We start from the raw sequence: 15,381 nt of genomic DNA, 5'->3' as shown, positions 1-15,381 counted from the left end.
CCAGTGAGGTCATGGGGCTAAGCCTCATCTTGGAGAAGGAAAATGCAGTGTTTGCCTGGAAAGGCGCTATTTGGGGCTTCCTGGCGATGTAATAAAATCTCTGTATGACCACAGATAAGGCAGATGTATCTGGGTGGGGGTAGAGGGCAGAGGAGAGAAGCCATCCTTAGACTTACCTTTGCCTTCTCTCTTTTTTGGAGGAGTTTGAGACAAAGGTAGAGTTTATAAAATTATAGAAGTCCTAGTTTTTAGGACTTCTTTAATGTGAGGAATTAAATACAGCTTCCTTTGGATTGTTCGTGCCGAGTAGTTCTCCTAACGAGCGGGGCACCCGTGGCAGGATGCCCGAGTTCGTCCACTCCTGCTATCCATTAACCCAAACCAAAGGCCTTGCGACCTGCCCTGGCCAGTGCAATGTTTTCCTTTCCTTCCAGGAACTCCCACCCGGAGAAAACCCAGGGGAAGTGCAGGTCACTTTATGGGTCTCACACCGTGTAAAATAGACTCCAAGAAGGAAGCATCATGCAAACAAGATAGTGCGTCCCATGTTGTCGCTCCTCATCAAATGTGGACTTGGGCACTGTAGGTGGAAGAGAGCCACCTTTTAAATCCGGAGCTTACCTTTGTGTATGAACTTTTGCAGAACAAATGGTTCGACAGGTACGTTTTAATGGCCTGCCCCCTAGTGGTGACCACGTAAAACAACTGCCTGGAGTTGGAATCCTAACTGCAGGAATGAGAGGACTCTGCAGAGGAACTTGTGCTTTAGAAGAAACTTGAGGGTTATGCGGCTCTATTTGGTGTGCCTCGGCGGGGTAGGTCTTTCATTCCCTTTACATACTCCTGAAAATGACAGAGCTTGTTTTGGAAAGTGAGAGCGCAGGGTGTTTGGCTCCCTTCGCCATCTATGTCCTGACCTTGCTTCTGGGACTTTAACTTTAGAGCGCCCCACGGCAGGGGGCCTGCAGGTGGTAGGTGGGCCCTGCCTTGCCGCCACGACTCAGACACGGTTATAGAAGAGGTGGTGGCTGTCTAAAACTGCTCGTCTGCCAGGCAGGCAGCTCTCCTGAGGCAATGAATATGACATCTCTTGTGTATTCCTCTGCAAGCCCCCATGTGGATCACCTGGGGTTTGCTTTGATCTGAGAATCCGCAAGTTTGATTTTAAAGAAGATTGGTAGGGTGTGGGGGTGGTCTGGATCACCACCCATACCTCGTGTTTTAGGAGTCTGTCAGGGGTTGAAACTGCCTTTCAAAAATTCATATACAGAAGTCCTAACTCCAAAACAGCAGAAGGTGACCTTATGTGGACATAGCGTTGTGGCAGGAGCAATTGGTCAGATGAGGTCATGCTAGAGTAGGATGGGTCTTATCAAAAGGGGGAATTTGGACGTGGATACACGCTGAGGCAGATTGCTCTGTGGACATGGAATGCCGGAGACTGCCAGAAAGCCACCAGCAGCTTGGAGGGACGCATGGCATGGATTTTCCCTCAGAGCCTCCAGAAGCAACCAATCCTGCCAATGCCATTGGACTTTCACACTCCAGATGTGAGACCATTTCTGTGGCTTAAGCCACCGATTTGGGGGTACTTTGTCACTACAGCCCTAGCGAACAAATACAGTTTGATTGCCTAGTGCTGGTTTTCAGGGTAGCAGTGGTAGGACTGCTCTGAGGTCCCTATGCTGCTTTTCACCGGTAGAATGATCAGCGGGTAGGTGCTCGGGCCAGAGGCCTCCCCATTATTATTTATTTATTTATTTATTTTTAAAGATTTTATTTATTTATTCATGATAGTCACAGAGAGAGAGAGGCAGAGACACAGGCAGAGGGAGAAGCAGGCTCCATGCATCGGAAGCCCGACGTGGGATGCGATCCCGGGTCTCCAGGATCACGCCCTGGACCAAAGGCAGGCGCCAAACCGCTGCGCCACCCAGGGATCCCCCCATTATTATTTAAATGGACGCATCTGAACAGGGCCTGGGGTGCTCTCTCTGGGCTCGAAAATAGTCTCAACATGTTTCATGGGGACATAAACCTAGGGAATGCTCGATTACATTACGGTTAAGGATGGTGGTCCTGCAGTCTGTATTTAAGTAAATGATCTTAAATATAACTTGTTAGGGCAATTAAAGCCTTATAAATAAAATAGCTGTATTTCCATGATGTGTGCTTTCTTCAAGTCTTGTTGCTTTGTAACCAAATGAGCCCACTGGCTCAGGGACACGCGGCTAGAAGATGGGACTGGAGCGAATGGGTCCTTGCTCTCGCAGTCACAGGCGGGTCTACCCAAGTGTCCTATGTTCCAGGCACTGTGCGCTGAGCACTCTGCATAGGGTGTGGAGGAAATGTAAACTGAAGGGGGGAAAAACCCCTAACACATGGAAGATCTAGACTTCATCCCGAGCTAAATGGCTATCTTCCACAGTGGTGCTGGCCCAGATGGGAAGAAGGAACACAGGGCAGTGGAAGAAGGCGTCATGGAGGAAGACCCCCTTGACTGGGGGCCCCCAGCCAGCCGAGGAAGCCAGAAGCTGAGTGCTGCTGGGCAGGTGTGGAAGCCCCAGGAGTGGGGAAGTCAAGCACACAGAGTCTAAGAACTGTGGCCCCGGCCCTGGCATGTGTCAGGGCCTTATACTTGCTGAATGAGGAGGTGGGGGTGGGGGGGTTGGCAACTGAAGTGATCGGTAGCCACCATCCTTCTGGAATGAAGAGGTGTCTGAATGAAGAATAGGATTTTTGATAAAGCGGGACAGTGTCTGCAGGCACAGAAAACCTGGCTTTTGAGGAGAATACTTTAAAAATCAGTCCAAAAATTTGCCAAAATTGTCAAAGTAGTTTGTGGAGAGCAAATAAAATAATAGCCACAACACCTGTGCCCTCCCATGAAGTCACTGAAACTTTACAGATCAAATGGCCTTAGATCTCTGTAGGGCAGCAGCAAATGCCTTATTTTCTCCTTGTTTTGGAAACCAATTGTTTCCTCTGTCCAGTTCCACCGTCCCTGTGAAATTTTATGACCTGGGAGCTGGCAGGGTGAGCATCAGCAGCAGGTTGTTGCAGCAGCAGCGGTGGGGGTGGGGGTGGGGGGGGTGGAGACGTGACATCGAAGCACGTGGACAGTCTTGTTTCTTTCAGGTTGAAGCCAGACCTCTGCCTGAAAGCAATAGGTTCTCAGCAATAGATGCAATATTAGAATCACCTGGGAACATCAGACGCCATCAACTCGAAACAAAAACAAGCCCAAAACACCATCATGCATTTCTAAGCTCCCAGTTCATGCCTACTGTACTGTCAGGGTTTCTCATATTTTCATGTTACACGAATCACCTGGGTCCCCTTAAATCACCTGGGTCTGATTTAGCAGGCCTCTTGAGTGGGGGTGGAGTTCCTGGTTCCAGCAGGCCCCAGATGACACTACTGTCATCTGTAAACCACACTTTGAGAGGCAAAGACAATCAGTCGGTAGGCCTTATTTACAGCAGTGCAAAATTTATGCCTTATCATTGACATTTCTAGGTGACATCTTTCCTAAAGCTACTAAGCTGAAATTTTCAGGTCTGGGAAGGAAAGCGCAGGGTGACAGTAAATAGGCAGTATGTGTCTATTTGCCAAATGTATCTTATACTAATTACAAGAGGAAAATCTGCTCAATGCAGGAAACACAGGAAAACAGAAAAGTATAATTTTTATTTTTGTATATATTTTATATTTTTAACATCTAAAGGTCTAACTGGTATAGACCCACAAATTAGTGTATGTCTTTCCATGACTTTTTTGTTTTAAATGGTTTAATGTTGTTTATACTGTTTTATAGTCTGCTTTCTTCAAAATAGAACATGTTAATGATCGGTTAATCTTATGCAATAAACATTTTTATGGGTCAGATAAGTATTCTATTGTTTAGATCAGGGCAATATGAAGGCACAAGTTCAGGCAGTTTTGGGGGGTTCCCAAGACCCTCTCAAAGAGTCCATTATGTCAACACTATTTCATAATTACACTCTGACATTTCCTCTTTAATACCCTTCCAGAGTGCACAGTGGAGATTTTCAGAGACTGCAAGAGGTGATGATGCCCGCACTCTGACAACTAATGGAGTGTATACTTAGGATTTTTGTTCTTTAAACATTTCTCCCTTTTAATTTTTAGTATAGTAAATATTCGTAGAAATAACCCATACAAGCCACAGTTATTTGGGGCCTCAACCATTCTTAAGTGTAAAAGGATCCTGAGGCCAAAAAGTTTGAGAAATGCTGGTGTAGATAAACTAAGCAACCAACCATCACTATTGGAAAGTTAGGCTCTTCCCAACTAAATAAAATTGCAGTCAACTTTCTGTCCTTTTTATTTTTTTAAGATTTTATTTATTCATGAGAGACACACAGAGAAAGGCAGAGATAAGGCAGAGGGAGAAGCAGGCTCGTGGCTGAGCAGGGAGCCTGATGTGGGGCTCAATCCCAGGACCTCAGGTTCACAACCTGAGCTGAAGGTAGACAGTCAACCACTGAGCCACCAAGGTGCCCCTGCAGTCACCTTTCTTAATTCTTATATTTAGCAGATTGATAGACCCCTAATAGTGGAAGGATGGTATCAGAGGATTAGACACATCTAATTTGTGTTACCTACAGTTAAGCCTTATTTAAAGCTGTGCAAAGTCAATACCTTATCATTGACATTTAAATTTTAAAATAAAAATTGTTAATTTTGTCAGGATTTGCACCTAAAAATCAAGAGGAAAATTATGCCTTTTATCTGTTCCAAATTAGCATTTATGTTAACCTAATAAAATATTAGAACACCAGTTACCTCACTGCCCAAATCTGTTGTGATGGAGGTATTCGCCACCGAGACATCAGAAGTTCAGAGCAGTGCGGTCCTCCTCCACCATCTGCTCAGTGTGAGAACATGAATGAGAAAATGGCTCTCGAGGGTATGTCATACTTTTAGGAAATACCATCTCAGGACTCTGGCTTCAAGTCCTAATTTAATTTCTACTATTGCTTTTGTTACTCTGCTTCCTCGAACAATTGCTAATGCTGGCTCTCAACACGTGTCTTTTGAGCCACATGTATTTTAAGTATTCTACTCAATTTTAGGATGAGCAAGGGGAGAGAGAGTACTAAAACAGATATGAAGTGGCAGCCCAGGTGGCTCAGCGGTTTACCACTGCCTTCAGCCAGGGCCTGATCCTGGAGACCCAGGATCGAGTCCCACGTTGGGCTCCCTGCATGGAACCTGCTTCTCCCTCTGCTTGTGTCTCTGCCTCTCTCTCTCTGTGTCTCTCATAAATAAGTAAATAAAATCTTAAAAAAATATATAACAGATACGAAAGAGTCAGGTCTTACTCATTCACTTGGATGCTAAGGAAAGCCTTCATGAGATGTTGATTCCTTTATGGACTTTGTCATGGAAAGAACTGGAGTCAAACTGGGCATTGGGATATATGCCTTAATGACTCCGTCTCTGTGACTAGGAGGCTGGTCACTCACTAAGCCCAAAGTATACTTTTGTTAAAAAAAACAAACAAAAGTCAACTGAGTTTTAAAGATCTTACTGACTTTATTCAATGATTCAGGTTGAAGAACTGGGCAGTGTCTTTCTAGCACATAGAAAGGAGCTCAGAGTTGCTGTACAAAATGAAAGACTTCTAGTGGCAGAAGAGTGGGAACAAGGAAGTTATATTAGCAAAATGCAGATTGGCTGTGGGAAGGTCACTTTCCTTTAGAGGATGGCAGGAGTCTGTCGGGCACATTAGCTCACTCGTGGGATTAGGTAATTCCTGGTTGACTGGTTTAAGATTCCATTTCTGGGTGATGCCAAAACTGTAATTGTCTTGGTTTGGTGTCTCCATTTTGCACCCATTTTCTTGTTTTTAATATTGTGCAATCTACACGCAGTAAAAACTCTTCAGGTTGCTTTTATGAGAAAAAGGAAACCCATTTGTGGTAAAGGAAGAAGGTCACAGACTGTGTATGTACTACTTAGAGCTTGGTCACCGCCCATGGTGGAACCTTGGACACACTCCCACCTTCAGTGCCTTCCCTTATAAGATGGAGATAGTGGTACCTACACCATGGGATGAAAAGGGTCACACCGCTCTTCTTCCCCAAGCTCTATGCATGCCCTAGACCTCACCTAAAAATTGGCTTTCTCAGGGAGGTTCGGTCAGAATTCAGGACCCTCTCTCTGCTCCAAGACAGACTCCCCAATACTCCCTTTTAAAGTACTCATAACACTCGAACTCCCTTGAACTTTGTCTTTTTTCCATGGACTTGGCCTACATTGTTAACTTCTATGTCTCAAAGACCTAGACATTCATGAGGCTGCTTTTTTGAACATGTCAATAGAGGATGAGAATAACTTTGTTTCTGGGTAGAGAGTATATGCTCACCTACAGGATGGACTTTCATTCTGTAAAATAGGTCTCCACTCCCCTGTAAGATGGTTTTTTTCAAAGATAGACTGACCCTGACAAGTGCCAGATAACTCTGGATGAGCTCAGGCCTTTGTTCAGCCCTCCTAGGGCACCTCCTCTCCCCACCCTCCAATCCTATTTAAGTATCGAATAGGAAAGGCACATATGGTGAGGATCAAGCCTTGGAAGAAACTATTTTGCTAATGAATTCTGAGTTTCTCCCAAGTTTGAAGGATTTTGGAACCAACTTTTTTTTGAAATAGCTTCGTTGCTGGGAGTGGGGGATCAACATTAAACTGAGGAAGACTCTTGTGGGATTGCCAGATCAAATTGAGATCTTCATGAGTATAGGTTCAAATAGTAAGAGTATTTGTGCTGGACTAGATGGTCATCCTTCAGGTGTCCAGAGGGTGGGGAGAGAAACCACCCTTTCCCCAGACAAGAAGTCATAAGTCCTCACATGGAAAGGCTGTAAGCTACATGTGGACACATGGAAAGCTGAAGAGAAAGGCCATATGCTTATTATGGGTGTAGTCACTCCCTTTGCCTTCTCTAGAAGCTAAAGGCTCCAAATCATCAGCAAGAGTCTCCTAATGTCTGGACTTTCCATCAGGGTGACAATGCTGTGGACAATCGTTGTATCTGGGGTTGTGCCCAGTAAGACTGAGCAAGCGTGAGGATATTCAGGTGATATCACCAGAAGATGTGTCCAGACTAACTATTCTAGGTAGTTTAGGGTGGCAGAAAGTTCTCTGACCATTCTGGGAGATGTTTACCTTAGACCACATCTGGAGTGGAACAGCTCAGGGAGTCCGCTTGCTCTAAGTACAGTGGTTTACTTGGCAAGAGATAATTGATCCCTGGGTCAGAACTTAGTGGCCTCAAAAAAGGATGAAGGTTGAATGATGATCTTGGGTTATTGATGCAGTAAATGGCCACCTGCTTGTCCAAATAGGCTAATTTTCCTGCTGGTGTGTGTGTGTGTGTGTCCTATTAATAATCATTCTGGTTCTAGAACAAAAAGCAAATATTCCAAACTCCCTTTAAAAACTTTTGCTTTTTGGGGTAACCTGGATGGCACAGTAGGTTAAGCATCTGACTCTTGGTTTTGGCTCAAGTTATGATCTCAGAGTTCTGAGATTGAGCCTTGTGACCAGCTCCACACTCAGCATGGAGTCTACTTAAATTTCTCTTCTCTCTCACCACACACCCACCCTAAAAAAAATCTTAAAAAAAAAAAAAAAAGGCTTTTGGTTTTCTATGACATCATAAAAAGCTAAAATGTCTAAGAACCCCCGTCCCCATTCTGGTCTTCTCTATTTTTCCCACCATATTTGCCTCCACCCTTTCATATGGATCCTCTGCCTCAGGATGCTCAGTGGCCTCTCTCTACAGACCTCTGTAACTCTGTTTATGCAGTTAGCAGTTTTGTTTGATTAATGTTTCTCATCCTTTCCCCAGGGAACATACTCCCCTTTGGTATATGATGTCAATGACACATTTAGGAGCAGGGTATTTCTCTTTTTGTCTTCTCATTCTATCCCAACATGGTACCTGATGTATATAGGAAGAATTCGGTAAACTTGTGTAGTGAGGAAAGCTGCTATATCAGCAAATCAGGCTGGGGTTTTTTTCTGAACTTTGAGCATTAAAGCTGGTAGCCCTAGTTGTTTTAATCCTTTATTTTAATGAGTTCTGTGGCTGTGGCTTATGAGCAGAACAACCTGTCCTCAGAGGTTTTGATGCTTTAATGATTAGCCTTGCTAATCAAAATTTCATTCTGCTCCAAATAAGAGAAAACCTTGCTCTAGGAGTTTAAACAGCAGGTGTGTGTCTCATGTATTACTGTGAGTCCTCAATACAGCGCTGCTCCTCCAGTTCACTGATGCTACTGAGGATTGATGTTCTTTTCAACTTTCTGCTCCACTGTTCTTGGTGTAGAGGCCTTCATCTTCATGTTTGTACCTCATGATTGCAAGAGGGCTGCTATATTTGTGGGGTCCATTATCAACATTTGAGGCAGGGAAAAGAAAGAAAAGAAGGTGAGGCTTAGAAAGCTGGGAAATTGGAGTATTTTGAACTTGGCACAATGGCCCCCTGAATAAAACTGGAGTTCTGCTAAAATGGAATGAGGAGCTAGATATTGGGCAAATAAATCACAATATTGATTTAAAAGACAAAATGTCTTAAATTTTTAATTTTTTGTCTTTTTGCCTTTTTTTTTTTTTTATTGGTCCTACCAATCTGACCCTTGCCAAGGCCCACTGTTCCTATGTATCCTGGCTTTGTAAACATTTGAACCATGTCTGTGTCCCAAGTGGTGACTGATTTCTTTCTCTTTTCTAAGCTCTACCTCATTTTCTCAGAAACCGAAGACATTTTGTTTGGGTCTCTTATTGATATTATATTCATCTTCCAATATTGCAGAGATGTGGGGAGCTCTGGCATATTTTTGGTGCTGGGTTGATTAACCTAGAGAAAACAAGGTTTGACAACCGTTCCTCTCTATTGCCATATTTTAGCTTACAGTCTGTGTGATTCTTGGTGATTTGAATCACAGAGGATCACTTAGCCTTTGGTGCTTACTTTCTCTGCACTTACTCACAATGGGGAACATACTCCCCTTTGGTATATGATGCCAATGAAACATTTAGGAGCAGGGTATTTCTCTTTTTGGGTTAGCAGTGTCCCCCTATTGTGTAAAAGCCCTTGACTCCGTGGGATGAAGGGGATGTAGTATACTTTTGTTCTCAGGAGAAGGGATGCATTTCTGACCAAGCTAAGAAGGGACTTCTTTAATTTCTGTAGTCACCACAGTGTGCTGCCAGTCCTGTGAGGGGACAGAAAGGTCAGCATCAGTTCCCTCTTGTTAGCAGGATGGAGTGGGTACAGACTTGGGCATGGCTTGTAGCTGTATTTCCAGTACCGAATACTTGTCAATTAGATTGCAGCTGTCACTAGCCCTCAGAATGTCAAGTCTTTGAGGAAATAAAAACAGTGCAAGCTGCACATGCCCTTGGGTCAGATTTTTGGACCTCCACGAGCCATGGCATTTCCTGTAGTCCTGCTTCTTTCTCCCTAAAAATCCATTCCCCTTTCTCCTGCTCCAGAAGCAACCTGCACATGAGGGCCCCACAGGGTCACAGATATATAGACTTCTAGGGGCTATGGAGTTATGGGGAACAGGGGAAGGGGACCAGGTGGGGGGACTCTAGTAGGCTCGAGAAGCATGCCCTATCCAAAGAGGGCCAGAGCTACATGCTGCTCACCTGGAATAGAGAGTCTCTGGTTACCAGATCTCCATTAAAAAAGGCAGAACTAGATTTTAGTGCAAAATCATCCAAATTTTAAATGTTTACAGCAGCTTATTCCCTCCCCTCCTTTTTTTAAAAATTTTTTTTTTTTTTCAAAATACCATGCGAAACAAAGATGTATGAGGACTCCCAGTTTGCCCTCCCTGGTCTATAGGAAGAAATGGGTAGCCTGGTTATAGATTCCCAAGGAGTGTTAAATGAGGATTCTTGTACCAGAAGAGGCTCTCCACCCCTCTATTCCCTCTCCATGTGAGTGGTGCCTGGAGAGTGTTTATCAGCTTGGAACAAATCAGAGTGGTGGTTCACAGGCTTGGTGAGAGGCGCAAAAGTGCTGGTAGCAGTTGATGACAGTGTTAAGAGGCAATTAGACTTCAATTAGCTGAACACTAGCCCCAGTGGGTACTCAAGGGTGTGTCCTGTGCCGCCTCTTTTTAGGAGGTCCACTCGGATACATTTGGTAAGGGAGTGGTGGTCAATGCCAAGTGGGTGTAACTGACTTCATGCCTGGATGCCCAGGAGGGAAGTGCTGCCACTCCACTCTTGTGGGCCCTCTTCTCCTGGGCAGTGGGTCCCCTTAGGAGGTTAGGGAGGGCTTAGCAGGAGCACAGGGTGTCCAGGAGGTGATGGAAGGACAAATGGAATCAGGAGGGGGCAAAGAGGCTACAAGGACCTCTGAAGAAGAAAGTGAGGGGAATTAGAGGTAGAAAGTAGAGGGACTGACAAGTCATAATTTTTAGGAACTACTCTAGCATCTGCAAATGCTCATGACTTAGCATCTGGTTTGTTTTTCAAAAATTAGAATATGTCTTAAGTGCCCAAATATAGCAAAATGGTTAAATAAATTATGGTACACCTATATAATTGAAGAATATGCAACTATTAAAAATGAGGTTTGTGAAACAGACTTCTTAGTAACATGAACAAACGCTTATGCAAGTGGGAAGGAGAGAAGGTGGCTCCATGTGGCAGGGCACTTCAACTGCGCATAGTACGGACACACACAGGGCAATTGCTGTGGGAGAGCGTGCCAGAAGCTCATTCTGTAACTCTGCATTAGACATTAGTCACAGGCTTGACAAAGCCTGCATTTTATAGAGTAAGGGACTGTCAGATCCAGTTATAGACACTCATGTACAGGTAACATCTTTTCCTCGGATGCTTTTCTTAGGTCACTGCACATCTTGCTCCCACTTCTCATGGTTCAGGGGAAGGCACTGCACCTCACAGTTACCCTGATAGGAGAACAAGAGGTCAAGAGGTAGGAAGCAGGATTTAACTGGTACTATGTGATATGATGAAGCTTGATGGTCACTCCGCTGTCTCACTTCCTCTAACTTCTGGGCACTGGGGTTGAGTGGTGTGGGTTAAGAGTGCAAAATGAGTCATTAACACCTCCTCCCTTACTTTCCTTACCTGCAAGAAAAAGGAAATTATTGCAGAAAAGGCATGGTGGGGGAGCATTCTAGAACCTTAAAAAAAGGAAGGTGGGGTGAAGGAATTGTATACGGATAGTTGGCCCCAGCTGAAATTAGGGACTATTTTGGATTCCTTCAGAGATGGATCTGAAATCAAAGGTACTCTGGGTAATATTTCCTCCCCATTGTCCACCCAGATTAGGGCAGCTCTTTATCTTCTAGTGTTGGGTTGCAACCTATATGCCTTTTTATTATCTTAGAGTATGATTTAACCTTTCCCTCATCCTTAAATTCAGTGTAGTTATAGGTATTCAACTGATGTGTCTATGGGGATGGGACAGAGGACCAAGAAGCTGAGTGGAATATCTCAAGTGGGATAGTCCCACTGGAAAAGAAGACAAGGTCAAAAGCTGGCTTTCTCTGGTCTTGGTGCTGGGGGTGATGCTGACCTTGGAAGAGTCTTGTGAAATGTCCTAAAAAGGAGAAGGGGTTTTTCATTTGAGTGCATGGACTCTGTGAGGACAGGGACGAAGCCAGCTTCCCTACAGACTTGGCTCTATTTATATGGCAGTCCTTTAAAAATGAGCAAAAACACTATTTTAGTAAAAGGGAGGCCTACTTTAGAAATAGCTATAAAATTCAAAGTGAGCATTCACAGAGGAATTTATTTTTTGACAGTAATCTGAAGGTACAGGCAGAGTTTCAAGATTCTTCAGGATTCCTGGGAATAAATAAATAACAAAGTAATTATTGCAATAGTAAGTAATGTCTCTCAATTATATGTGAAACTAGATAACACATATTTTTAAAAGATCTATTACATTTAAAGGTCATACACTTAGAAGTCTCTATTAAGGCTTAAAAATTTTTTATTTTAACAGAAACCTAATAAAGATTTAAAATTATTTCCTTAAAAAAAAATCCCCAACCCGAAACTAACAGGTTTCAAACTATGACAGGATTAGGCTTTTACACTTCCTTGATAAAGATAAACAAATGTAGCTAAATTTCTGAAACTCTAATCCTGAAACAAAATTCTCTATATATGTGACCGATACCAACTAAAAATTAAGCTCCATACACCACCTGAATGTGGTTTTAACTCTATTAGGCTAAACAGAGTAAAATGAAATTGCACACATCCTTACCAGCAAAACCACAGATCTTTGAGCCATTTCCATGCGTTAGCCACCTTGCTTGCTCCAATTTTTACTCCTAATGCTGGGGACCAGAGAAACCAGCAAAACTGCTTGTTGAGAGTAGGACACTGCTCATAACATCATCTTGATCCTCCATTTTGCTCAGTAAGTGGGGGGCTCTACATCTCTCTTCGGATAAATGTGACATCAGTAGAAAAGTCAGGGATTGAGAGAACAAATGTCAGGAGAACCATAGGCATCAGTATATAAATGAATTATGGGAATATTAAGTTTCTATTTATCTGGTATTGCAAATAGGTATATACTATCTAGTTTTGAAATGTTGTTAGATTAAAATGTCTGTGGCCACAGTAAAAAATTTTGGTAAAAAGTTTTGGTTTGTTTTCTAGGAAGAAACAAAGTGAGAAAAAGGAAATAATGAATTTTTAGAAAGTCCACTAAGAAGAAAATAAATTAGTTAAATTTTGAAAAGGAACATAAATTCCATGCAAGGCTCACTTTTTTCCTTCAAAAATTGTAGCCAACCATTCATGATATAGAAGAAACAGCTTACCCTTGGAAACCTCCAACATAAAGGGTCTGCTTGTCTAGTCAAGCATAATGATAAATAGGCCATCACAAATGGATTCTATCAGGTTTCAGAGTACAGCTACCAAAAGCCTTCATGTAAAACACACAGCGTTTATATTTAAGAAAAAGACATACATGAACAGGTATGTATATAAATATATATATACACACACACACACTGATAAGGTGGGCAGTATTGAAAATGGTAAGATGGACTGTTTTGTTTCTATGTTGAGGAAAACTCATAGTATCACAGATCTATTTATATTGACTTAGTATATTAATAAAAGCTGAGATTGTTGAACTACTGTTGTTCACACTTGATAGGTCTGAACAGGGAGAGGAAGTACTGTAGTGGAGACCTACATCCAAGGCCTACTTTGTAGACCTGGCAGTTATAGTTTCAGGGGGAGGAAGAAGGGTTATGCATTCTGCATTGAGAATAACTGGGTGCTCCTCAAACTATTAGACACTAGACAAGATAATAAACAATATCTCCCATTTGGCTGTTCTTTGAATTCCTTTAGCTAAGAATCCTCCAGGGGGAAGAGAGGATAGGCCATAAGATGTCACAGGTATCACAGGTCCATCCAATCTTACCTTCAACCTCTAGAAGTCTCAGTTACCACAAAAAACCTGGGAAATGGGATTATTAAACTCATCATATTGATGAGAAAACAGGCCCAGAGAGTTTAAGTTACTCTATCATGGTCACACAGCCAGTACAAAACAGAACCAGGATGTTACTACAGATCATACAGTATTTAAAGACCTTATTCTTTTCACTAATCACAGTTAAAATTGTTCTCACATTTGTCAGATATACCTATAAAACATCTATCTATGAAGCTACATGGCATATAATTTTGCATTGTATGTATGCAAATTAAGAAAGCACATCTGTGAAAAAAAAAATAACCCTCAATTTTCCTGGTTACAGCTATGAGGATTCATCCCAAATATCATTAAGTACTCTTTAATAGACACTTGCATAATTCAAATATTATGGCTTCCTAGAATTAAGACTTTTAAGCTTACTGATTCTATTTTTATTTAACATTTTATTTATTTATTCATGAGAGACACACAAAGAAAGAGGCAGAGACCTAGGCAGATGGAGAAGTAGGCTCCATGCAGGGAGCTGGACGTGGGACTTGATCCCAGGTCTCCAGGATCACACTCGGGGCTTAAGGCAGGGCTAAACCGCTGAGCCACCTGGGCTGCCCAAGCTTACTGATTCTATTAACAGCTGAATACAAAGGGAGAATACTTACCTATGTAATGGACATCTTCATCCCTTATATTCAGCAGAATTAGATGATAAGCTTTCTAATGATACCAAAGAGCATTTCTTTTTGAAATCTTCACATGCAGGGTTTCTCAGAACACTTCCCACAAATGGTTATATCTAAGAGCTGCGTTTTGTTCCATCTAAGACAAAATCACTTTAGAGCTAAAAAATTTTGTCTAGATCTCTATGGTTATCAGGTAATATACACAAGCCATGTTGTATCAAGTTGAAAACACTGGATTATGAGCCAGCATTTAATTGATTAATTTTGCTTTGAGCACAATGAGATTACAGTCTGTGGGGTGGTTAGCAAGATCCCAAGGAGTGAATGGGCTTCCTTCTTAGAAGGGAGGGAAGGCATTTTAGTGCACTTCACTCAGACATCTTTCTCCCAATTCCTGGCCTTTTTGCTTTTCAGCTATGCTATAATCCTGACAAACAGTGATAATTAAAGCTATGCTGTGAGGTTCCTCCCACTCTCCCTCAGAATACATTCTTAGTGGGTAGCAAACTAACTTAAAGGTGGCCTCTAGAACTCATATCAAGTAGTCGGATATTTAGTATTGTTTGTAGACTCCCACCTCCTGCAATGCAGAACAGCACATCACCTAGTTTGGTGGGCCTCTGTCATAAGGGCATAGCCTTCTGGTCTCTCTGCAAAAAAAAAAAAAAAGGTGATTAGAAATGCACTTTGTTTTGTTGGAGATGGGAATTCCTAGCATATCAATTGATTGCTGGTAGCTGGCCCAGATGATGGTTTCTCTGAACTCTATAATTTTTGGATGCCTCTGTTCTGTTTTCTATATGATGCTTTTCTTTTTTCTTTTTCTTTTTTTTAAAGATTTATTTATTCATGAGAGACACACACAGAGAGAGAGAGAGGCAGAGACACAGGCAGAGAGAGAAGCAGGCTCCATGCAGGGAGCCTGACGTGGGACTTGATTCCAGGACCCCAGGATCAGGCCCTGGACTGAAGGTGGTGCTAAACTGCTGAGCCACCTGGGCTGCCCTATATGATGCTTTTCAATAAGGACTGATCCTATTGAAAAGATTCTCTGAAGCCAGACAAATATCTAAATGTCATTTCTCTACCAATCTATCTGGAATTACTTTAGGGGATCTGGAAGTTTATAAAATCGGGAATTCATCAACAAATACTTACTGAGCATCAACAATGAGCAATCACTGTTCTAGGAGCTGGAAACAGAAGTGA

The 15,381-nt window shown here is 42.6% G+C and overlaps 1 protein-coding gene across 7 annotated transcripts in view; it reads right to left on the bottom strand.

Annotated features, from left to right (window-relative positions):
- Positions 1-5,538: 5,538 nt before the first annotated feature.
- Positions 5,539-15,381, bottom strand: part of RAP1GDS1 (Rap1 GTPase-GDP dissociation stimulator 1) — a 164,773-nt gene continuing 154,930 nt past the window's right edge. Inside the window, exons 16-20 of one of the 7 annotated variants that reach the window (XR_013371304.1) lie at positions 15,331-15,365; positions 14,750-14,822; positions 14,152-14,308; positions 12,296-12,475; positions 11,793-11,868 (exon numbers count right to left, since the gene is read on the bottom strand). The gene's annotated coding sequence lies outside the window, so the exon portion shown is untranslated. Of the gene's footprint in view, positions 10,965-11,792; positions 11,869-12,295; positions 12,476-14,151; positions 14,309-14,749; positions 14,823-15,330; positions 15,366-15,381 lie in introns of those variants that run through there. The other 6 variants (XR_013371303.1, XR_013371302.1, XR_013371301.1 and 3 more) reach the window with 6 other exon arrangements.

This window comes from Canis aureus, chromosome 33, assembly GCF_053574225.1.
Source record: "Canis aureus isolate CA01 chromosome 33, VMU_Caureus_v.1.0, whole genome shotgun sequence".
NCBI lineage: Eukaryota > Metazoa > Chordata > Mammalia > Carnivora > Canidae > Canis > Canis aureus.
Note: the sequence above shows the minus strand (reverse complement) of the source record. Positions and strands in the feature narration are given on the sequence as shown.